The 24,408-nt window shown below is 37.1% G+C and overlaps 1 protein-coding gene across 2 annotated transcripts in view; it reads left to right on the plus strand.

The window, feature by feature from the left end:
- Positions 1–6,567: 6,567 nt before the first annotated feature.
- The window catches only part of LOC133522492 (uncharacterized), a 440,383-nt gene continuing 422,542 nt past the window's right edge, over positions 6,568–24,408 (plus strand). Inside the window, exon 1 of one of the 2 annotated variants that reach the window (XR_009800064.1) lies at positions 6,568–7,321. The gene's annotated coding sequence lies outside the window, so the exon portion shown is untranslated. The remainder of the gene's footprint in view (positions 7,322–24,408) is intronic. The other variant, XM_061857844.1, reaches the window with a different exon arrangement.

Raw genomic sequence — 24,408 nt, forward strand, 5'->3', positions numbered from 1 at the left:
ATTAATATATAGAGAGTATGGTTCTGAAATATGTCATCAACGTTTTGCTGCAGAACGTTCTTGTAGTTAGCTATTTTCACGCTACTCACCGGAGCAACGAAAATAGCAAAAAAAAAATTAGTGTAAAAGAGATAGAGACGCTAGTGGCGACATCTATTGTGGAGTGTAGCAGTTGAACTTCAATGTGTAGGTATGGTGTAGGTACCTTGGCTATTCGACGTTAGATGACACTAGCTTTAAAAAAAATCGTAATTTAATTTCAATATTATTTCCTTGAAACGTTCAAATTATCGTAATGGCCGAGTGCTCATAATCTTTTTGGAATTAAGATAATATGGCCAATCATCCCTTCAGATAGCATTGTTTGTGGTAGCGTGCGTGTTGGCGACAAAGATTTTCATACTAATCTAGGCTCAGGGCGCTTCCTTATCTGTCAACAGTAAAATTGCTTTGACAGCGTCTGCCATGACCTCTTTAGTGGTCGTTGGCGTGGTAGGCACGACAGCACACGACCACTTTAGTGGCTCTTGGCGTTCAAAAGGTTAAATTAGTCGTTTACTGTGTAGGCGCTTCATAAAAATACCTGCAATGGAGTATTATACTAATCGAAAGCTAGATGGCTCTGTTTCCTGCAATAAAAATCCTGCATCGCGCTATTAAGATTTTTCCTGGGACAGTGACTCAAGGCTTTTTGTTTGTTTACAAATCACGTGCTAGATGGCGCTGTTCCGTATAGTAGAAATCCTGAATCGCGATATCAAGATTTCTCTCGGGATAATGACCTGAGGTTCATACATTTTTGTTTAGTTTACGAGTCACATGCTAGATGGCGCTGTTCGTTGTAATAAAAATCCTGAATCGCGTTATCAAGATTTTTCTCGGGATGAGTACTATTAATTTAACCTCACGTGTTACCCAAATCCTGGCTTGGATAGGATAACATTACATAAATCTGCCCGCGTAGCCAACATGGCCAATACTTAACGCTCCGTAGCGAACGAAACGCAACTATCACTGAAGGACTAATATGGAAGAGTGATAGAGAGAGATGACTACGATACAGTGTTGTCACATACAATTTTGCCGAAATGGTAGAATAGGGTGCAAAAATAGGTAGAAATGGGTGGAATTTAAAATGAAAAATAGGTAGATCTACCACTCAATAGAAGTACATTGTTATGATTAAATTTTTTTGAATTATTTATAAGTTTTTAATATTGTGACGTTAGTACACATGTTCATTAAAGAAATTCAAACATAAGTTAGGATTTCCATGGTTTCTAGGTAATAAACCTGCTTGTATAATCTGTTTCTTTGGCAAGTTTTCATTAAATCAAATCTAAATTCGGTAGAAATTAGGTAATGTTCCGTCACATGTATTGAGAATTGCTTACAATTGTACCATTTTGAAAAATAGGTAGATTTCAGGCCGAGGGAGGTAGATAGGTAGAACGCAGGTAAAATAGGTAGATCTACCAAAAAGTAGGTAGATGTAACAACACTGCTACGATACGCTACGGAGCTAGTTAACGATTGGCATATTGGCTACGCAGGCTGAATAACTGCTTGTTATTTAACAGGCTGTTAAAATCATAATCATTCCCGTAATCGGGTGCAGTAAAATAATGGGTAAGAATTCTTTGAAATGCAAAAACTAGATAGAATACTAATGTTTATTTTTTAATGGAAAATGTCTAATAATATCAAAATGTTATTTTATATAAAAATTACAAGCCAGTAATATATTTCATTTCATTTTAGAAAAACACCGCAAAAAAGTTTACATAATGAAGTACCTTACCATCTCAATCGCATTCAATCTGTCTTAACAAATCTCTTTGAAAAGACCTTTGAAATTAAATCTTAACACCTCAAAGCTTCTGAAAAGGGATTTAAAATCGTTTTGGCGATAGCCAGACCTATTAGTAAGTACAAAACAAATTATGTCAGACGCACAGCGGGATATTGAGAGTTGGCTAATTCGCAAAGTATTAGGCTGTTTTACTAATAGTAAAGAGAATTTGAAATAGAGGTGTATTGTGAAGGAAAACTTTGTAGCCACGTAAAGTTATTGCCATCTTTCGACACATGATTAAAACTTTTAGAACGCCATTTGACTTAGGTATGTCGACATCGTTCCTAGCGATGGCGTCAAAACCTTTAGGTTGTGCCTGGTAAGATGGCGCCACTTTTTGTTATTTAACAAATTTAACATATATCAGTGAAAGAACAAGGATCAAAGTTAAATGGCATTCTAAAAGTTTTCATCATGTGTTGAAAGATGGCAGTATATTTACTGGTGCTACAAAATTTGCTTTGACAATACACCTCTAATTCAATTTCTCGTTGATTGCAGTTAGGCCCGGGTCTGCAACAAACGCCGTAGGTCGCGTCCGGCGTGACGCTGTACGCGACGTACGAATGCTTACTAAGGAAATGCACTATAGTGGTCTCTCTCACAAGCAGACGCGGCGCACGGCGCCATAGTAAGCATTCGTACGTCGCGTATAGCGTCACGCCGGATGCGACCTACGGCGTTTTGAGTTTAGTGTCGCATGCACCGGAAAGGGCGTTAGTTGCAGACCCGGGGCTTAAAATGATTAACCGTGTCAATAACAGTGATATATTATCAGTGATTCAAACGGAAATTTGATGCATACATAAAATAATTGCGAATAATTTATCACGCCACAATGCTTGTGATTGTAAGTATAAATACCTAATGCCATCTTCAACCAAAAGGGTACTTATTGTCGGTTGTCATTAAGGCACTTTTTCCATGTATGTAGCTTCAATTTAAAATTAACCTTATCGACAAACGGACTTCATTAATTAGGTATACGGGTCCAACTGATAAATAAATAAGTGTCAATAAAAGAATAATGTAATGATAATAATTCAGCCTATATACGTCCCACTGCTGGGCACAGGCCTCATGTGTTAGAGGGCTTGGGCTATAGTCCCCACCCTGGCCTAAAGTGGGTTAGGAACTTCACATATACTGTTGAATTTCTTCGCGGATGTATGTAGGTTTCGTCACGATGTTTTCCTTCACCGAAAAGCTAGTGGTGAATATCAAATGATATTCATATTTAATGAAAAAAAAAAATATTAATTTCTCAAGCTTTGAACTGGGTCATTGTTGTTCGAAAACGTGTGCAGAAAATGATATAATTTTATATTCTGAGTATTTTATTGCCTTTTATATTACGATAAGTATTTTAAATTTGATATTAAATGGATTTGTTGCACAATTTCCATTCTGATATTTACATACACAATTTCCAGCCTGACACAGACAGACATACTGCCGCATTTATAATTAAATTAAATAATCATTTATTTCAGGCATTTACAGCCCATATATGTGTTAGTAACATACAAAGTATGAAATAAAAATGTTAAAATAAAAATAAATAAAATAAAAATCATTTATTTCAGATTTGTTTAAAAATCCATAGAATGTTAGTTTTAAATTATATCATTATGTTAGTATTAGATTAGATTACATTAAATTAAATTAAATTAAATTACCTTATAAATTATTACAGATAAGTTACAAATTATTAAATTAAATTACAAAATTATTTAATGAAATATAAAATTATAAAATTATTTTACATTAAATTAAACTATTCTGTTTTATCTTATTTTCATAATTAACTAATTTTATCATTTTACCCTCCCCGTTACAATCTTTACCCAGTGGCCCAGAATGGGGCAGTCAAGGCGTCCAGCCACCATCTTCAGGATGACATTACCACTACCTCTCACTCGTCTCAGCAGAGAGGCAATCCTCTTGCGTCTGATGGCATAGAAGTCATCTGTGTGCGCCTCGGCAAACATGCCGGACGCACTGCAGTGGCGAGGCAGCTTGAACATCATCCTGAAGATGTTGTTAAATTGGACCCTTAACACGTTATACACGCGTTTTGTATGCTTCACCCATAGACTGCATGAGTAGAAAGATGTACAGTAAGCTTTAAAAAGAGTGAGTTTTACTTCCCTTGTACATCTTGCAAATCTACGGATGAGCATGTTGCCCCTCACTGCCAGGGCCCTTCTCTCTCTTTCAATATCCAGGTCATCATCTAGGTCCTCTGTTACTATATGACCTAGATATTTAAATTTCCTAACTACTTTCAGCACTACCCCACCCAGCCTGACCTCAGGTATATTTTGTGGATTATATTTACGCGCTTTAAAAAGCACCATCTCACTTTTACTCGAATTATACCTGAGCCCATGCTGAGCGGCGTAGCTTTCACATTTTTGTACCAGCTTCCTTATGGAGTTGATTGAGGGGCCGAGCAGCACCATGTCATCCGCATAACTTATGTTGTTGACACATACACCGTCTATATGGCATCCAACATGCATGCTGCTCAACTCCTCAATCAACCCATTAATATACAAGTTAAACAGGACAGGAGACGTGAGCCCGCCCTGTCTGACACCGCATTCCATTTTATACTGGTCAGACCACTCCCCAGCCCATCTTACCTGATTGATCTGGTTGGCATACCAGTATTTTAGAAGGGACACATACTCGGGTGCAACCATAGACTTTCTTAGCTTATCCCATAACAAATCATATACCACCAGATCAAACGCTTTAGATAGGTCTAGGAAGCAAGCAAAAACTGGTGTGTTCCTATCCTTATAGTACCTGACAGCCTGCTTAAGGCACAAAATTGCACTCTCCGTGGATAATCCTGCCCTGAACCCAAACTGGGCATCATGAATTCTTACGTGAGTACTAAGATGTTCGTCAAGCAGACTGTCAAGTACTTTTGCTATGACAGTAGCAAGCGAGATAGGTCTATAGTTTGCAAAATCTGCTATGTCACCTGTCCTGTTCTTAACCAACGGGACAACTACTGTTTTCATTAGCTGCTCAGGTAGGTAAGCATGACTTATACACAACGAGAAGAACATGGCCAATACATGAGGTAGACATTGTCCTGCATATTTAAGGTGCTCGATACTAAGGCCATCGTGCCCCGGAGATTTCCCCCTCTGCATGGTTCTAATAACTTTTTCAACTTGTTTTGCAGTAAATTGTATGGTACTATCTCCCACAGTGGCCTTAGTATCGCTCATTCTCTTATTGCCAGGTTGGTATAATGATGATACAGTAAACAATTCCCTGAATGCATTTGCGATACTCTTCCCGTCGCTTACACCCCCGACACTCACAGGGACCCCAGGCTTTACACTGAGTTTATTGGTATTTTTCCAGAAGCCCTTAAAGTCTTTAGCTGAATGGGAAGTGGCTAGAATATCACATTTAATTTGTTCCTGCTTCTCTTGACACCATTTTAGCTTTGACTTAAAGAGCTTCCGGCTTTCCACCATTTCAAGATGAACTCTGCCCTGTCGAGGCCTTCCAGCATAAATCCAGCACAGAAACTTCTCCCTAGCGTCCCTATGAGCATCCGAGACATACTTATTCCAACCTACTATATGTTTTTTCCTATGCCTGTTTTTACTTGACTTTCTGGCTCCCTCAGTTAACACATTAATTATAGTAGAATATATATTATCAAGCACTTTATAATGGTTACTGTTAGTACAAGTTCTACCAGCACAGTCCTTACATTCCATAGGAAATTTTAACTGTTTCAAACCATTATTACATAGATCATGGTATAAATCCACCTGAGCAGGCTGCCTTTCACCCCAGAACACACCTTCAAGAGGTGATTTCGCTGTAGTACATTTAATTTGTAAGTTTTGTTAAGTAAGACTTACAGCTATATAAAACCTAACATGCAAAAACGAGGTAGGTGCAGTGCGCTTCGAAATTGCATGGAGAAATTATGAATGAATTCAATGATAAAGTCGCCATGCACATTTACAAAAACCGGATGGGCTTTATAATTTTAATACTTATTATAATACTTATTAGTATGGATTTTCCATAATATCAATATCCACAGAGGACTATGGGGACTAGGTTTGTATGGAGAAGTAAATAAATATGTCAAAATAAAATAGAAATCAAGAAATCCAAGGAAATTGTGATATAAATAAGCTGAAATGATAAGAATACAGAAAGGCATGTTTGTAGACGGCTTAATACCGCATGCAGTATAGTACTGGTAAGGAGAATAGAATTGGTTGCCAGAAAATTAGATATTTCAAATTACAGGGAGTAATTTGGAAGACGAGAATTGGAAAAAACCAAAATGTTAAGTATAACAATGGAGAATCCAGAGAATCAGCCCGTTGGAGATAAAGACCCAGGTATGAGATGTTACAACCTTACACATCATTAAAGTCAAAAGGGCCTCTGCTTGTTGGCTTCGGCTCCGCGCATGCAACACCATTGTTCCGTGATGGTTAAAACAGTTATTTGTATTACAAGGGGGGAAAGTTGTTGTCGTGTTAATATTGATACACGAGCAAGCGAAAGACTCCAAAATGGAACCACGACCGTAGCGAGTGGTTCGAGACGAGAAATCTTGAGCGTTGCGAGGGTTTTAAGGCACGAGGGTTAAACAAACTTTGCCTCCGAGTGAAACACAAAATTGTTCACCACAACGCGAAGATACAATCCAAATGAACGTAATAAAAAAATAACATTCAAAATCATCATTTAAAAGCCAATTCTACCAGCTAAGCTAACATAAGGAAACAACTCAAAATTTGCATCTGATTACTTTGCCCCACATATGAATAAAATACAAGTTTCTCATTAGTTTTGGAACAATCATGAGGGCCTGTACCAGTTCGTGTGGTGAAAAGATATAAACTATTATCACCTCAACCTGAAATACCGCTAGTCCCTCACTATCGGCTTATAAAGTTAGCAAATTACAAATGGTTTAAAGTTTAAAACGACCCGCCCTGCGAGTAACCCAAAGTCCAATTTGTTGCCCAACTAACTTGTAACCACTTTAATTCAACTCCAGACTAACTCTCCTCTATCCTATTTAGCCGCTAAAAGTAAAAATGTAGCCGGCGTATTCGAAAAAACTATTTCGCGTGTAATGAAATTAGTAAAACACTCATTGCGAAACAGCCTAAGCTTTCGAGTGTCAAGACACCCCCGCTAACCCCAGCTCCCTAGCGGGGTTGACGGGGTTCGCAGACCGATTCAGTTCGCAATCACCCCCGCTCGGAACGCCCGTACGGCTCCGTTCCAAGCAACTCTCGCGATCTTTCCCGAAAGTGCAATATTTTGAAACGTTCTAATTTCAAACGTTTTTTTTTCTGTGTGAGTGTTTCTGTTTCTTGATTGCCAGTGTTTCGTGTTTTATTGTAATTGGATTTGTTTTCGTGTTAAGTTTTGGACGTCCGCATTTGGTCAACTTACGTAAGTTTTTACTGCATTGCGATAGGTTATAGTTTAAAGTGCTAAATTTAGTTTATTGATTATTTAAAATGTCTATGGTCGTCGTTCTTAGGAGTAATAGTTTTTTTTTAATTTTCTGCACCGGCACTGCCGATGCCGCCTGCCGGTGGCCGTGAAATTGTGCGATATATTGATCTATTCATATGGTTTTGCGTGGGTAGTTAGTTATTCGTGCGTAGAGTGGGAGTCAACGGGCTTCGTGGTTAATAATGAATTGGGTACTCCAATTAAGTGATAGGCATTTTTCGATCACATTGTTTTTGTGCACGTGTTGACTAATTTCATCACAGTATACGATTTTATTTATAAATGCATATGACGTTAAACTTCATCTCAAATTTCTCATCCTGCTAAGTTAATGTGAGGTTTAAAATAATATAATATTCATTACTTCATATTAATGTAGCTTCATATTAGAGACCCTAAACAAAGTGTGCACCACATTGGCTTCGAATGCCCCATAACCAAGTATGACGGGCGACCCACGGATTTCAAAGACCTCACGAGCGACGCTATCGATATCGACTACTTACGGAATGCTAAATTTAAGCTTTGATTTGATGTAAATACTTAAAACATAGTGTAAACTTGCCATACGATAAATAAAATAAATAGTGTGATATTAGGGTAAGTAACTATACAGATACCAATACAATATGTTGGTACATCAGGTACATGTAGTGCATATCTCCTTCAATTTGGTCCTTCGAACCGGATTAACTGTTTTTGTTTTCACTTAGTAGTTATCTTCTTGAATAGATTCATGTAAACCCAGCAGCCAGCGGCAGATGACGAGAAAATAAGATTTTCTAGAAGTTTCTAGTTAGGAAACCACTACCTATATAAACAAGCTTTCTCGTAAGTTACGTAGGTATGCGCCAATTCGGTTTTCTGTTATCTTTTCATATGCCAATTCTCGTCAATCAATCAATAAGTAGATTATAAAGGTTGTCTGGAAGAGATCGCTCTTGAGGGATAAGACCGCCCGTTGTCTACCATAGTCTAAGTTGTGTGTTTAATTTCAATGTCATTATGTTATTTTCATATTAATAATAAAGATTTGTATTGTAATAAAGATTTGACGACCGGTTTGGCCTAGTGGGTAGTGACCCTGCCTACGAAGCTGATGGTCCCGGGTTCAAATCCTGGTAAGGGCATTTGTTCGTGTGATGAGCATGGATATTTGTTCCTGAATCATGGGTGTTTTCTATGTATTTAAGTATTTATAAATATTTATATATTATATATATCGTTGTCTAAGTACCCTCAACACAAGCCTTATTGAGCTTACTGTGGGACTTAGTCCATTTGTGTAATAATGTCCTATAAATATTTATATTTATTTATTGTATTAGATGAGTGGAAATCTTATTTTAGTTCTTAATCTGTTTTTAAATTTGTTTTCTTTGTGGTGCAATAAAGAATATTTACTTACTTACTTAATAATTGAGAAATGAGGACACATCCGGCCCGATTCGAATAATGAGATACGAAAACGATAAGTTCTGGTTCTGGTTTAGATAAGTTCTCATTTAGATATCGTTGGTATGTCGTATAATTGACAGAAGCAGCTCGATTCGGGCAACCAATGTCACTTTGAAGTGAGATCTATCTACGATAAGATCTTATTGGGATCACAGCGGAATCGAAATAAACGGCAATTATGACATGTCGTTTAGTTATCGATCTTTTGAAGATCTTTCCAAAATCTTAAACGTGTCTTAATCATTCTGTCGGGTATTTAGACGAGCCATAGAGAAATAAGAAGTAAGTATAGAGTGCTCACCTCTAAACAGTAAGTTCAATCAGGCTTGTGTTGTAGGTACCTAGGCAACGATATATATAATATATAATTATAGATACTTAAATACATAGAAAACACCCATGACTCAGAAACAAATATCCGTGTTCATCACACAAATATATGCTCTTACCAGGATTTGAACCCGGGACCATCAGCTTCATAGGCAGGGTCACTACCCACTAGGCCAGACCGGTCGTCTCTATGGTCGAGCAAATGGGTTCTTGAAATTGGCACTATTATGTCAGCCCGATTCGAAGAATGATTAAGACACGTTTAAGATCTTGAAAAGATTTTCAAAAAATCGATAACTAAACGAAATGTCAAAATTTACGTTTATTTCGGTTCCGCTGTGATCCCAATAAGATCTATCTACGATATTTCTAACGTCAAAGTGACATTGGTTGCCTGAATCGAGCTGCTTCTGGCAATTATACGACATAATACAAACGATATCTAAATGAGAACTTATCTAAACCACAACATATCGTTATCATATTTCATTCTTTGAATCGGGCCGGATGTGTCCTCATTTCTCAATAATGCATGACGATAAGACGCAATTTCTCGTTCTCGCTTGAGAATATTTCCCAAAATAAACGGAGAACGTTCTCGGGGCCAACTCTCTCAATGGACTGAATAATAATTTCGTAAAATCTTTTTCATCAGGTTACGTTTTCTCGTGTCACGCGATGAAATATGTTGAATTCATAGGATGTTTTGATTATTTGGTTAGTTTAGAGAGTGTTTGTTTTGTTTGTTGAGTCTCTGTTTGTTTCTAGGGAATTGAGGAAGCTATTCATCTTTACCTGCTAATGTAATTTAAGCGTTTTCAAATGGTTTATTATTAATGATACAGATGAACCGAATAATTAAGCGAAGTGAAGCGCTGGTGGCCTAGCGGTAAGAGCGTGCGACTTGCAATCCGGAGGCCACGGGTTCAAACCCCGGCTCGTACCAATGAGTTTTAACGGACTTATGTGCGAAATATCATTTGATATTTACGTCGCTTTTCGGTGAAGGAAAACATCGTGAGGAAACCGGACTAATCCCAACAAGGCCTAGTTTACCCTCTGGGTTGGAAGGTCGGATGGCAGTCGCTTTCGTAAAAACTAGTGCCTACGCCAAATCTTGGGATTAGTTGTCAAGTGGACCCCAGGCTCCCACGAGCCGTGGTAAAATGCCTGGACAACGCGAGGAAGAAGACAGATGAACCGAATAATTCAGCCGAATACTCGGTTCGGTAAATTCTGAACCGAACACTCGGCCGAATATTCGTATTCGGCAAAGTTCATACTCGGTCCATTATTTATAGCACGATTATCAAAGTAATATATTTATTTTAATTAATATGGATTTTCGCAAAGTAACGCCTGATTCTATTAATTAGAACTTCTCACTCATTGACATATAACTAAGGGCGGGCCTTACGGGCATTAATGCATATGCGGGTATAATGGTGTTAGTTCAGTGGTGTCATTCACGAATTCGAGCCAATAGTGCAGTCTAACGCAACTAGTTTCCACCACGCGCGCGTGATGCGAACTCATTAACCAATAGGGAGTATTACTGCAATGTTCTGCCGCCAGAGTGCAGCACTAGCACCTTTCATAAACCATAGACTAACTTATACATACTGTGCCTTAAACTGTTTTTGAGAAGCTTTCACAGATAATAAAATATGACATGGATGCATCAAAGCGGTTTGTTTACAGTACGGAAGGTGGAGATAAGGAACGAAATCTCCATGTACCAAAAAGTGTCATCAAAAAACTTTAAATAGGTGGCGCTACAATACCTAGAGTACTTGAACAAAAAAATCAAATCATAGACAGCGCACTTCACTCCGTCAATAGCGCCTAGGTTCTTAGCTACTCTAGCGCTACTCTGGAGAAATTTTGAACTATTATTTATAGCTGACAGCTGGACACTTTTGCAACAGTTCTACCATAAGAGATGCCACTCCTCTTAATTCCACACTCCATAGTTTACAGGTACCGGGAAACGCGTAAATCTAAATCAGCCTCTTCATCGCTTGAATATACAAGAGTGATAGAGAGGTTAGATAACGAAATTTCAATTTTCTTGTTTCGCGGTAGACCCTCAGATTGTGATGGATTATGGTAGTGGCGCCCCCTACGCAGAGTTTCGCGTAATATTCCCTACAGCGTTGTGGCTTTAGACTGCACGATTGGCTCGAATTCGTGCGCTGTACTGGTCCTATTCTTATTCCTTTAGATTTATGTCAATTCTACTCTGCTTTAGGCCAAACTTTTGATAGCTACACCTCGAAATCCTTTTATCAGGTGAAATCTATTACTCTATACAAAAAACTTACGTTCCCATGTAAAGGGTTAATCCGGAATACGCGAGAAAACTTAGAACTGTATGGGAGACGAGGTGACGGAAATGCACGGGTCACTCGAAACGCGCACAAAATTAAGACCATCCCTCACACACTCAAAAAGACTGCAAAGTCTATTCATATTGCAGCACCTGTAGTTTACAACAAATTGCCAAAAGTTGTAATAGAAGCTGTAAGCGACACTGGCTTTAAATATAGATAAAAAAAATGGCTCATTGGAAAATGTTTCTACAGTTACAAAGAATTTATTGAACAAAAAGAAATAAAATAATATGCATAATCATCAAAGTATAATTATGAAATAATATGTATATAATGACTAATTAATAATAATTGAATAATATGTAAGTTGTGACCTGTAAGTTATTATTACCAATAAAGAATGTCTATGTCTATGTCTATGTCTACATGTATTTTAAAGTAGCTTAACCACTTATCCCGAGGGACGTACTTAGCGGACCGTAAGTTGAAAATAGTCAGTTTGTGTGACGCGACCTTTTTAGGGCCTGCCTACAATCGAAATCAAGGCCCAAACAGTAAATGGGAGCGGGAGTGATCTTTCTAATTAAGAGGGAACTACCACGTATTTATGCAGATAAAAGGTGAAAATGTTATTCCACTTCAAATATTTTCCATTATCCCTGATTTTTAGGGTTCCGTAGCCAAATGGCAGAAAACGGAACCCTTATTGAAACTTGGGAAGTAGATGTATTCTGTGAACTGCATTAAGATTTTCACACAAAAATAAGTAGTTTTTTTTAATACGTGTTAAATGGTACGGAACCCTTCATGGGCGAGTTCGACTCGCACTTGGCCGCTTTTTTAGTATGTTATTGACACAATGAAAAGCCAGGTATTTTTTTATTTATTCAAAAGCGAAACGGCTCACTGTCTCACTTACGTACGAATTTACAAGTGCGACAGAGAGGCAACACGGCGAACGTGGTTAGCGGTAGGCCTTCAGTTTCTACTAAATCACTAAACATTGTCTCCCCTCGGGCTCTGATGTTAGGCACATATGCCCCAAGAGTCTTATTTTTTGAGCAAAGTAAATGAGTTTGCGCACTATAAATATAGATGGCGTTAATATAGGGGTTTCCTTCATGCAACATCACGCAGCCCACCGCGGTCATCAAAATATGAAATACCTTTATCTCCCTCTCTATCGCACTTGCATATTCGAGCGAAAGAGACGTAGTAACGAAATTTCGGCTTCACGCAACATGACCGCAGATAATGGCGCTGCTAGACTGTGACCGATTGGTTACGCAGATGCACACGGGATTCGCAATTTGAAAAGAGAATAGCTAATTGCTGTTACACAGTTACACACAATTACTCATTTGAAAAAGTATGGAGGTAAGAATTCTGAATTTAAAATAGTGCTGATTGTTTCATGTAGGTAGTTGTAGGTACAGTCGCCATCAGATATATCGGAGCAGCCGGGGTACTCTAAAATATCTAAACATGCACTCTAACGCCTTGACAATAGAGACGTGTTCAGATATTTGTGAGCACCTTGGCCGCTCCCATATATCTGATGGCGGCTGTACAACTGTACGCCTAGCCAAAATGACAATCAACGATAGAAAACGCCAATCGATATTTAATGTATGAAAATTGTCGCTGCACTTTTCCTAGAATCTCTGTCAGATAATTTTTTTTTTCTATTCGTTTGTCGATGCGATGTAGTCACGTTTGAAAATATCGATACGAAAAATGTGCCAGAAATATGTATACACTACCTTAATATATGGGCAATAGAGTCGTGTATACATATTTTTGGCACTTTTTTCCGTATCAATAATTTCAGCATGACCGTACGATTGGCGTTATGACTACTACAGTCACGTCTGATAATATCGATACGAAAAAAGTGCCAAAAATATGTATGCACTACCTTAATATATGGGCAATAGAGTCGTGTATACATATTTTTGGCACTTTTTTCGTGTCCATATTTTCAGATGTGACCGTACCCAAGAGCCCAATTACATTTACTATGTTTTAGTATGATTAAGTTTAAGTACGTTTAAGTTTATCCTGTTTACGGGTTTGAAAGGCTACGCTTGAACCCCGGATACTTGATAATGATAATGATTTACACTTGTTTACCAAACAAGTGTTGTGTGGAAAACTTTTCGTCGATAGGTATGTTTAAGGTCAAACTACACTTTTCAAAACTGTTGGAAGAACAGTTAAAGGCTTCAGGAACGAAAATTCTTTACTTTTACGATGATGGTGGTTTAAAGAAAAGACCCGTCTCTGACGGAAAGCCACAAATGTAGATATTACCTATGCAGCTGATAGATTGTCATCGAAAGACTTAATTATAGTTATTAGAAGCGGTGTTGGCCGAGTGGATATGACGTCCGACTTTCAATCCGGAGGTCGTTCAAATCCTGGCTCGTACCAATGAGTTTCGGAACTTATGTACGAAATATCATTTGATATTTACCACTAGCTTTCCGTTGAAGGAAAACGTCGTGAGGAAATCTGCATGCATCTGCGAAGAAATTCAAAGGTGTATGTGAAGTCCCCAATCAGCATTGGGCTAGCGTGGGGACTATAGCCCGAGCCCTCTCGCGCATGAGAGGAGGCCTGTGCCCACTAGTGGGACGTATTATTATTATAGTTATTTGTCATTTAAATAAATAAATAATATTATAGGACGTTATTATACAAATTGACTAAGTCCCACGGTAAGCTCAATAAGGCTTGTGTTGCGGGTACTTAGACAACGATATTATATATATATTATATATACATATTTATACTCGTAAATACTTAATACATAGAAAGCATTCATGACTCAGGAACAAATATCCATGCTCATCACACGAATAAATGCCCTTAACAGGATTTGAACCCGGGACCATCAGCTTTGTAGGCAGGGTCACTACCCACTAGGCGAAACAGGTCGTCAAATAGCTTGAAACTTTGAAACTCTAGGACCATGTAGTCCCAGCACGCACAAGTTTTTTTGCAGAAATCGCGAAACGTCTGGTTAACGTAACTGGTGACCGAAGAGCTGGCAGCTTCCTTGCACAACGTGTCAGCATTTCGATACAACGAGGAAATGCCGCCAACACCTTTGGCCTCAAGGACCTATTTTAGATTTAAGCTAGTTATAGTAATCCTCTTATTTATCGTTATTGTAAATAAAATGTCGATACCAATAGCTTACCAGTGCAGTAGAGCAAGCTGAGGCATATTTAAACCCTATAGGATAATTGGTCTAATAGCCAAGTTAGTATTATTAATCGACATTTGCACGTTGCTCTAATAGGCAAGTTAGTATTATTAATCGACATTTGCACGTTGCTCTAATAGGCAAGTTAGTATTATTAATCTACATTTGCACGTTGCTCTAATAGGCAAGTTAGTATTATTAATCGAGATTTAATGACGTTTCGCAATTAGATACAACATAATTATTAACCCTAAAAATACCTAATCCCTTATAGTTAGCTAGGTTTGTGTGGTAAATAAACAAGTTAGGAAAGTAAATGGCAGTGGGCTCGAATTGCCTGGGGGCTACCTAAACATTCGGTCACACGTACCTATTGAATATTGACTGTATTTAACACATTCGTTGCACCAATTCGCAAGTCGAGTTAAGAGGCTGTCAACACCCAATGTCCTTGAAATTGCTGTTACTTAAACAGTTTTTTAAGAAAGACTATTTGTTTTAGTCAAGTAAGAAAAAAATATCTTCATATTAATTATATTTCAAAGACCGTGGCTGTACTCGATACATGATTGAACGAAATCGGCTCGATAAAAAATAATTGCAAAGATTGGTCTTAAAATCACAATTAAACTGGGGCCTTATTCGAGATGCACAACTGTCAAATTTCACGTCCACATCAAATCAACACTTGATTCTATCGCATGTTGATTGTATCAAGTGTTGATTCTATCAACTGTGGATATTATCATTTGGAACAATCAAAACTCATTCATAGAAAAAATAATCAAACAAAAATCAACTTTGTTTATTACTACTATATAGTTTGAAATGGCTCTGAACTCGAAGTGGTTCGGTTTGATTTGATTGTCACCTGACTGTGGATTGCTAATGTCAAATTTTGACAAGTGTTGATTTTATTGCTAGACTTTATTGTCCATGGGCTTGGGCACCATCTTGGATTTTTTGACGTACGACAGGGAATACCCTTCCTTTCCTACAATATATGGCATAGAGTAAAGCGTCTTTTTTTTTAAACGTAAGTTTACAGGAATCAGCGACATCTTGTATTCGATAGGATAAGTAATGCGCTATGAACAATGCGGCGGCGAGTAGTGAAACTGTACCTGACAACGTCAATCAATTAAAAAGTGACCACACAGTTGATGGTCGATAAAGGCGATTATTAATTGAATTTTAACGACAATAAAGAACTATTGACATGCGATCTTTTTGTTGAACCCACACCTACACGTCGAATAATGCTCGCTCCACATATTCTCCTATAAACGCTCAAAATTGTAAAAAAAATTGATGCAATTTACTCCGCACCCAGTCTCAAGTAGCTTCTAAATCTAAACCACATTCACGAACCAAGTTGTAACCTAACACATCTGTAAATATAAGGCATATGATTTAGAGATAAAGTCCGTTTTTTTTTAAATTACGACATGGTTCATGAATAACCTTTATTACTATAAAAATAATACATTTGTAAAAAAAAATTTCTGTATTGCGCTATTACATAATGCATAAAATTGATATAAAGATAGGTACCATAGTAGCTCGCTCACTTGGTCTATCAACAACTATTTTAATGCTCTTTGTACTCGTATACGCGACCCCATTGTATGTACAGTCGCCATCAGATATATCGGAACGCATGTATGAGATCTCAAATTATTAAGATAAGACCTACTGTACTGTCTATATTACTTACCAAGACCTAAGTACCTATTATTTATATGTACCTACACAAAGAGAATTCCTATGTTAAAAGGAGATTAAATACATATTTTGTTATTCAACTACAAATAAAATAAAATTTATCTTTTTCAGTAAACACATTTTTTTACCGTTTTATTTAATAAAATAAAACATTAAAGTATTATGTGACTATATTATGAAATATATTAGACAATGATGTCTTCGGTGTAGATTATTTACTGGTGTTCCAATTTCCTGTATCAGTTTGGTACCAGGAAATATAAAAACTACACCTCTTCAAAAACTTTGCTGGTAATTCGACATCTGTAAGTTTAAATATAAAACATGATAAAAACACTTAAGTCAAAAACGTATACATAAAATATTTGCCCTATATTCTGGTCGCTCGGTAGGGTGCCCAGAAGGCTGGGTGCATTTCCGCGCTGGTTAACAATGCTGATCCTCTGGTCACCAGAAGCCTATATAAGGCGCTCTCATAGAGCCACGCTAGTGCCCTAGAGTTTCAAATTCAACCCCAAGTGCGACAAATATGTAGTTAAGGGTTTAAATTCTGGATCAAGAACATGGAATACTATTCGCTAGTAAGGCCATAGGTATTAGAAAAAAATAATAGTAGGAGACGGCCGTGGTCATGGTAGGTGGTACAGGTGGGCCAGGCAAGCTTTGAAATTATGCACCTATTTTACTTTAACTTTGTTCACCTGTGTATATTTACTGTTTCCATGATAATCATTTTTAATATGTAGCCCGTGTAATCGGGCTGTATAATTGGTCTCATATTTTTTAACACAAAATCATAATTATAATTCAATAATTAATGGTGTTTTACATATTAATCATTAATGTACCTATTTTGCAAAATTTTCTTGCATATAATAATATTGTTTACTTCAATTGACGTGTTTATTATTTTCGTTACTATGTCAACGTTAATACTTAAAAAATTATAACGTGAAGGTTGAGTCCGCAGTACAGTTACAGTTTACGTACATAGTGGCATTAGCACAGTCGGATTAGGTTGTGTATGTATATATACGCCCCTTAAAGGCCCCTTTTTCATGCCCACACCATTTGACATTTGGGGACCTCGAGGAACCGCAGCCATCTTGGAAAATGTGGACCATCCAGGAGAAATTCGCGTTTTACTCTAAATCTACGTTCTTTATTCAATAATCGTGTAAGGCAACATTCAAGCTTATAAAATTCTACATAAAATAGTTTTAGACATCTTTGCGAAAAAAAATGATCTTGCTTTAAAAAATACTTGCTAAACCCAGATTTAGTCCTTATACCCTTTCATGGGATATTCTCTTAATAGGAAACTTGGAAGAATAAAAATTTCACTTTTAACTATACATTTGTACATAATCTACCCCAATATCAATATTTTACTTGACTGCAACTTAACCAGAAAGTAGGGTTATGGGTAATAAGTACTGAGGATTCAGGACACCCTGTAGCTTAGGATACTGGACGGATTTTTTAAATGACGTATTATTTAGCCCTAAACCTTTTTCTTCCGTTAATTTTAGTAACTTTGTATTGCATAGCACTTGTATACTAACTGTGGATCTACTGATGTCTGTTTTACTGTATTCCGCTCAATAGTTTAGGCGCTAGAAGAAAAAATATGATTTAATATTCGGAGTCCTCTCAAGGCGGCTGTATTGATTTTTCTTTAATAGAACAAGTAAAAGTAGGTTGTGAATGGCAAGAGGAATCTAACGATACGTCATTTAAAAAAATCCGTCCAGTATCCTAATACCTAGCTACTGGGTCTGGGTGTACTGAATCATCATAACCCTTACCACCCTTCTTTCTGGTTTAGTCACAGTAGAGTAAAATGTTAATATTGGGGTAGACCACGTACAAATGTATAGTTAAAAATAGAATTCATATTCCTCCGAGTTTCCTTTTAAGAGAATGTCCCCTGGAAGTGTATAAGCGTTAAACTTAGATTCAGCAAGTATTCTCTATAACAAGATGTATTGTTCTGCAAAGATATCGAGGACTTTTTTGTGTAGAATTTAATAAGTTTTAATGTTGACTGTTGTGTTGATGGTACACATTTTCCAAGATGGTTCGGATTCCTCGAGGTCCCCAAATGTTAAATGGTTTGGGCATGAAAACGGGGCCTTTAATTTATATACATAATAAATTTCATGACTGTTACAGAGATTTCGAGGTTGGTCCTAATCCGATTATGCTACATTGTGCGTCCGCAGCAAATTCGGTTCTCCATACAAATGTAGTTTCGCTCTCATTTTAAATCGGCTAGCTAGATTGCTCTGAAACTTTGTACTTACAATAGGATATGGTATGTCTATGCCTATAATTAATTTAAAACATAAATGTGAAATGAGAGCCAATTAAGTTCAATATTAAGAATATGTGTCGTTGTTGACTCGCCGACAACGGAATTGAGATCTATATGGGTGCCATGTTCTGTGCTGTGTAGAAAATCCTGAAATTATAAAGGATTTGTCTTGGCTAGTTTTTACGTATAGGCTACGTATCACCGAAACGTCACAAACACCACGAAGGTTCGGCTTGTACGGGCCCTCGTTTTTCCTATATTCTTATACGCTGCGGAGACCTGGACTATCCGAAAGACAGAGGAGAAGACGATAGACGCCCTAGAAATATGGTGCTGGAGGAAAATGCTGGGGATATCCTGGACCGAGTTTCGGACTAATGTCTCCATCCTTAAAGAACTCCGTATCAAGCAGCGCCTTTCGACTCTCGTAAAGACCCGCATACTCAGTTTTTTCGGTCACGTCTCGGAGAGGAACAACGACTCCATAGAGCGTCTAGTGGTGCAGGGTAGAGCAAACGGAAAAAGACCGCGCAAAAGGCCACCTATGCGATGGACTGACGAAATCAAATCTGCCATGAAGGGTCCCCTGAACGCATTTGCCAGAATGGCCCCCAACCGCGAAAAATGGCGAGAAATCGTACGGCAAGCAACATCTGCGCCTGATATCAGCAGTTGACCACGACGCTCTGCAAAGAGTACAACGACAAAGAAGAAGAAGACGTATCATATTTGTCTAAAATTTGGTTTGTTGGTACACACACAAGGGATAGTCTCTAGCTAGGTACGGGGGCCACACTCGTCAGCGCGACGGCGATATTTTTTACCTTTTACGTAAAAATCTCAAATTTGTGTACGGGCTCAGCTCCTGTATCGTCTTAAGCCTGAATTTAACAGATTCTGACTCACAGGGGGTTTTGAGCATGCTGTTGCGTTTGTTTTCAAATTTTGAAAAAAATAACTAGCCTAACAACACAATAAATGCTTGTTTATCCGCATTCTTCACTATATCTCCCTGTCTCACTACTATCTGACCTTCTAACCCAGAGGGGAAAATATACCTTATTGGGGCTACTCCATCTTCCTCATGATAATATATTTTACTTTACTGAAAAGCAATCGGTACATGATACAAGATGCACATTGTTAAGAGCCGGGGTAAGAACCCACGACCATTGGTTTTAAAATGAAGCTTTGTATATAATTTGTATTTTTATAATAAATCTGTTTTCTTGTTGACATTTTGTGGTATTGTATTGCTTTATGTTAATTGTCAAGATATTTATTTCATCCTGGACAATTGTCACATGCGTCACATGTACGTTTTTATGATAGATCTACATCGACGCAACTGCATGTCATTGTCAAAGAGCATATAATCACTACGTTTTAAGAGACGGGACTTCCATACTAGCGAGTGGAATCAGTTTGTTTCGCAAATCATTACCAAAATGTACGACAAAGAACTGTCAAAGAACCATAGTAGCAACATAAGCGATTTAAATAGTGTAGTACGCTACACGCTTACGATTCTTATCGATATCGATAAAATAAACAACATAAGCTCCTAACATAACAACAACATAGGCTCCTGTCTACAAATTTTGTACTCGAAATCAGGTTAGCATCGAGTCCACATTTAAGTTGCATGTTATAAAGTGGATAGTTCTTAATTGGACTACTATCTGGTCGGGCTTAATGTGGACCCGAATTATTTTAATACAGTTTTTAAGTCGTGTTTTTTTATTTTATTAAATGCTTGATTTTCATAATGATGTGCACATACATGTTTGAATAAATGTAACTTTTCTATGGGAAGATGTATCAGGTCTTCGTTTCCAACAAATTTGGCCCACTGCCTGCATCTGAAAACATACAGCCTTGGAAAAACATGACTTTATCTACAGTTTATATTCCATGTGTTTGCTAATGAGATGATCAACTGATTATTTCGCGCTAATATGCATCTATAAATCATGTTTTTCGGCATCCAGTTATCAACAACCCTTTATCAATGCTTTAACTTTTTATGTATTTATATGTCTGTTAATCATGAGAACGGGTCTGGCCTTGTTGGCAGCGACCCTGCCTATGAAGCCGATGGTCCCAGGTTCAAATCCTGGAACGGGCATTTATTAGTGTGATGAGCATGAATATTTGTTCCTGAGACATGGGTATTTTCTATGTATTTATAAATACTTATAAATTAGGTCTATGTACATATATATATACATTATTGCACAAACTGACTTAGTACTAAAGTATGAATGGCATGTGTTGTGGGTATATATATATATATATATATATATATATATATATCGTTGTCTAAGTACCCACAACACATGCCATTCAAACTTTAGTACTAAGTCAGTTTGTGTAATAATGTCCTATAATATTTCTTTATTTATCATAAAAACAGAGATTAATTTTCTTACATTTTAGGTTAATATATTAAATAATAATTATAATAATAATAAAATTCTTTATTGTGCACTACTAAAGAAAAACTCATATTACAAACAAAAACAGGACTTAAATTAGACCATAAAAAAATAATAATAATAAATTAAATGTGATTAATAATCACTAGATAAAAAAAATATGTTAACTAATGACCATTAATGCATAAGTGATAGATAATTTATGCATTATTAAGCTTCGACGAATTAATTATGGTCATATTGCATGCTAGTTCTAAGGAAATTTCACATATTTAATTTAATTATTTACACTGATATACAAATAAAACTACAGTTATCGATAGTTATAGTACATCCCTAGTTCACAACGAAAATAGTATTTTATGCAACAGTTGTATAAGAAGGGTCAAAAAAGGCGAGTGGCGTGAGTTACAATGTGAGCCGGAGCCGAAGGCTCCGGCTCACATTGTAAAGGAATACGCCACGAGAATTTTTTGACCTACTTATACAACGTTGCATACAATATTTTTCCTACGAGTCAACAAAAATAAATCTTAATTTAGGTAAACAAATTACAGCAAAAGTATATAGCCAAGACGCGCGAGCATACCTTGTTACGCGCCCGGCCCGCCCCGGGCCGCGGCCGGCCGGTCGGCGACACCTCCTCGTAACTCATGAGGCCCTGGTACTTGCTACTTGCTAAATTAATTTTTTGGACAGTTTTTCTCAATTTTGGCCACCGTGGCCTACGGAGACTAATAAGCAACGCTAAGCGGTCTTCGTAGTCTATGGGTGTTGCTATATTACGGGTGTCACATGCGTGTTTCTGACTTATGAAGTAATTATTTTTACTATGCAACCAAATGAATATTTTGTAAGTTGGCATCAATGCACTTAGTTTAAAACTGTATTCGTTTTGGTTTTGTTAGGTTGGTAGCCATTAATCACAGTAACATTATAGCTTATAAAAGCACAAGAGCTTTTATGAGGAATAGACAAAATAGACTTTTCTTGAAATCTTTTATGTATGTTCTTATATTCGTGTTAATGAATGCATAAATGACAGATAACAGTAGAGGAGTAGGAAAATAATGTAAAATATCTAATTTTCGATGTGTTTATAGCCTGCTGACCCAAAATAAGGTCAAAAGTATCTAAAGCAATACTTACCAGTCTTCATCCAAGGGAAATTTCGCCATAAAATCCCTTTTTTCGTGATTTTCTCGAGTGGCTCGCTTGCCACATATTTCACACTTAGTAAACCGTTTTCTCGCTGACATTGTAACAAACTCGCTCTTTACTCTGATCACGGTTGACTATTTTCGATTTTTGCACTAAACAATAAAGAAATTACACGAAATACCCGAACAAAACATTGAAGCCTTCAAAACAAACAAAGCAATTAGGCTGACAGTAGACTTGATGTAAACTTGACAGAATAAATAGCACTGACGTTTTCTTTTTCTTCGTTGGCAATGATTTGCGAAACAAATTCCATACAAAACTTTTTTCTTCCTAGTTGCGTCAGCCTGATCGGAATTTGGCAGCTAACTCCATCTTGCGTCCAGTAGAAGAATCAAAATCGTACAGGTAAAACTACTCTTTGCCTTAGGATCCCCTTTTAAATGTCATAAATCCAAACATGGCAGCCATACCCATCGACAAAAAAGTCTACCGTTGATCTAATTTCATTTGACAGTTAACTAATACGTATTCGACACGCTTATATTTGACAACTAGAATCCTGACTAGAGCTGGGACTGCGTACCAAAAGTACGTCTCTGTTACTCGTACCAAAAGTACGTCTAAAATACCAGTTTTACGAGTATGACCCCCAATAGGCAGTTTACGTATTTGCCGTGCTTAGGCGTCTTACAAATAAGGATTATTTATACAAATATCGACTTATTATTTCGGTAAGGGTCGGAAATATGGTGACGTTTTGAGTGAAGGCTATGAATCTATTGTCATATTTTTGTTATATATTATTACATTATTTTTAGGTACAACAGACACCCAGACGACCATCTGTTAACAAAATTTTATTTTACCTAAAGTAACGGTAAGAATGGAGGTACGAGGTGATAAAAGTTTCATATTTGTTTTATTTCAGAAATCAAATTCCGTACTTTTAAATACTCGACAAGCTAAAAGTAGTCTATTACAAATAACCTGTTCCAAAAACTATTCCGGTACAACGCCCCGCCTCTAGTGTGGATATTGTTCACTGACAGGTGGTGATAATAGCAATTCGACAAGTCACAATATTTCTCACATCAAATGGAAATCAACACGAAACGTCACTTTTAGCATGTCGAATAAGGGCCCTGTTTTATGTCTTTATTGTTTTGACTTATGGGTCTGCAATTAAAATCACAATTTCAAAACATTTATATCTAAACCGCTATCGAGTAAAATATTACACTAATAATCCACTTTTTTTATATAGGTAAATATTTTTCTTATTATTCCCTTGCCCAGGCCCAGTAACATGCGACAGTGCTATCTCATTTACTCCGATACAAATAGATAGTGTGCGCGCTTTAGGTATTGACAGCCTCTTAACTTTCAAGTTGTAGAAACCTGGGAGTAGTAAATGAGCCATTTTATTTAACGTTTTGGGTACACTACGTACACTAGTTACACTACGATGTTATTGCTGTTCAGAATCACGAGCTCTTTTGAGAAACTCTTACTTAGGACATAAATAGAGAAATAAGTAAGGATAGAGTGCTCCGATACATCAGTTTTCTTACTAAAACACGGGTTATTTTCGTAGTCGACGTCTAGCGTCAAGTAGGGAATTTATCAGTACTGCTACTTGACAATAGATGTCGCGAAGGACGAAAAGTCTAATGCTCAATTTTCAGCTAATATTATAACCGGATTAACCGGAACTCTATTTTCAACTCCTTCTGCTTATAATATTAGTTGTAAATTGTTTTAGCAATACATTTTTCATCTTCCGCGACACTCGTGACATCTGGTGTCAAGTAGCGGTACTGATAAATCCAATACTTGACGCTAGATGTCGACTACGATGTAACAAGTTTGCTCTGAAAACTGAGCTTGGGAGAAAAAAATGGCTCTACATTTCCATATACTTTTCGTTGGCTACTTCCAATCCGTTACCGTCCTATAATGTCCATGAAATAGTAATGGGATGAAAATTAATATTTTAGGACGCTTTTCTCGAAAGATCTCTTGATTCTGAGAAGAAATAACACAAT

The sequence above is a fragment of the Cydia pomonella genome, chromosome 11 (assembly GCF_033807575.1).
Source record: "Cydia pomonella isolate Wapato2018A chromosome 11, ilCydPomo1, whole genome shotgun sequence".
Lineage (NCBI taxonomy): Eukaryota > Metazoa > Arthropoda > Insecta > Lepidoptera > Tortricidae > Cydia > Cydia pomonella.